We start from the raw sequence: 2,366 nt of genomic DNA, 5'->3' as shown, positions 1-2,366 counted from the left end.
ATAAGCTGCTAGACCTCCAGGTCAGGCCAGCTGAGTGAACACAGGGAGCCAGGGTACCCTCCTTCTGGATGCCAAACTTCTGCCTTCCAGGATAACAAGTTTCCAAAGGTGGAGAAGATGCAAGTTTGTTGCAGGAAGAAATTGGCCTTCCAGGATTGGGGTAGGACAGGACCCAGCCTGAGTTCATGTGGTACTAAAAGCCATGTTCATGGAGTTCTGTCTTCCTGGGGCCAGACCCTATTACAGGCAAAATCCACTGTATGAAAAACTGAAGTTAAAGGAGAAGACGGTCATGTCATTTCTGAACAAATTAGAGATGGAGAACACTGAGTTCTGTGAGAACGTCCAGGAGCACAAGAAGGAGATTAACTTCTACAGGTAAGTACAGGTCATGGAGGCTACCACTTGTGCAATGGCCATTTCTGTTTTCCTTTGATTCTGGAATGGAGAGTCTGCAGGTCTGGTCTCTCCCTTCGGTCTCTTAACCATCAGTGTACCTTGGGCCCTTTGGCCTCAGGTTTCTTCAATCTGCAAGAGAAAGTTAGCCCTCCCATGGTTATCCAGGCATCCTGAGGAGCCTCTAAGATAACAAAATGAGAGAGTTCTTTTGCAGTACTGGACCTCTGGGGCTCAGGAAGGGTTTTACAGATGTGAGTGTGATGGAACACATGGGTAGAATTCCCTCCCCTTAGTTCTCCTGAACTCCACTGAGGGTATTTGCACCCTACTAATTGAAGTTGCTGCAATACACTGGGCTCCCATGGAGATACCTCTTTCTTTGGGAGAGGCAGATAGATGGTGATACCTCTTTCTTTTTGAGAGACATGGAGCCTTATTCGAGCTTGGACTGCAGAGATGATTAGTTCTTACCTGCATTGGCTGTTTGCTGTTTGTGCAGCTGTCATGGATATACTGAAATGTATTGCTCTATGTCTTCATGGGAACCTGGATCCTTGTGGGGTAATGGCACCTATAAGTAGGAATGGCAGGAGGAGTCTGCAGGATCTTAATATGCAGAGTGTGTTTCCAAAAACCTGCACAATCGGCTCCAGTTGCAGTCCTCTGTTTTAAAGAAGTCATTGGTCCAAGTGAAGCAGGAATACAAGGAAGTGAAGGCTGATTGGTACCTCCTCCAACAGTACTTGACTGAGATGAACCTGACGGTTGAAGATGAACAGGAGAAGACCAACAACCTCCAGAAACAGCAATATCAGGTAGGGACAAGCACCTTATTCAGACTAACACTGTCTGTCATCATTTGCCTATTGGATCCATCTTTGCATTCATCCACCATCTTTTAAATCCACACTCCCAACCAGCCACCCACTTCATGGAATATAGTTCATTACTTTGTCTATGCACAAGTATTCTGGGAACTTCAACTCTTGGGAGACACTGAATTATTGGCAAGTGTACCTTGCTACTCTGCTTGAAGCTGCAGTCTAGAAAGGGTAACAGATGAATGACAAGTCACACTCTTGCATGTCCTCATGATAGGAGGGTTGCTCAGTAGAGCTTTGAGAAAGTTCTATGTCTTGTGACAGGAGTTGTGCAGGGGCATGTGACCTCCCAGGTAGGCATCACTTGCAGGGAGTAAACCCAAATGCAACTATCAAATGAGTGCTTCTCACTGTCAGTGGTCTGGGTGGCATGTGGCCTTCTCCTTTCTCCTGTAGCCCAATGAGGTCTCTTCCCATTGGCCAGGTCTTGGTTTGCACTGATAGAAGTCTGAGTGGCAGCTTGTCAGCCCATGTGTTTGTGAGCTTTGCTTGATATTTTGCCCTGCTTGCAGATTTAGCAGCAAGGGTTTCAGTTAAAAGATCAATGTTGAAGTCTAGTTCAGGTGGTGGCAGGCAGCAGCTGACATCTGACATGCATGTCCCCACCAAGCCTGTGTCTTAATAACTGCCTTCCTCTCCCAGGTCTCAGAAGCTGCAAGAGAGCTGGAATTGGCCACATCCCAGCAGGAGAGCCTCCTGCAGAATGAGTTGCCACCTCAGGAGCCCCCTGCTGAGCTCCCTCCTCAACAGCCACAGACTTCTTTGGATGAATCTACTTCCTCATAGATCATTTCCACAGTGTGAATGGGCCCAAACTATGTAGCCAGTGAGACAGCCAGGCTGATTCAGGGTCTTTTTCTCTTTCCTGTGTGACCCCTTGAGAGAGAACTGAGGTGATTGCAGTACCAGCAAGTGCTCAAGAGGAGAAACTGGCTCTAGTCTGTGCTGCTCAATGTGCAGTGAGGAAATGTCACTTCACAATTTTTTCTGTTAGAGTTCCATTGAAATTTTCTTTTGCATGGTTTTGTTTTTTCTTACATTATTGAGATATTATTACATGTTCTTGTTATTGATTTTGATTTTGCT

The 2,366-nt window shown here is 46.3% G+C and overlaps 1 pseudogene; it reads left to right on the top strand.

Moving 5' to 3' along the window:
• The first annotated feature begins 202 nt into the window (after nucleotides 1-202).
• LOC114635508 lies at nucleotides 203-2,066 on the top strand (annotated as a pseudogene).
• The last annotated feature ends 300 nt before the right edge of the window (nucleotides 2,067-2,366 follow it).

This window comes from Grammomys surdaster, unplaced genomic scaffold, assembly GCF_004785775.1.
Source record: "Grammomys surdaster isolate TR1022 unplaced genomic scaffold, NIH_TR_1.0 110561, whole genome shotgun sequence".
Taxonomy (NCBI): Eukaryota; Metazoa; Chordata; class Mammalia; order Rodentia; family Muridae; genus Grammomys; species Grammomys surdaster.
Note: the sequence above shows the minus strand (reverse complement) of the source record. Positions and strands in the feature narration are given on the sequence as shown.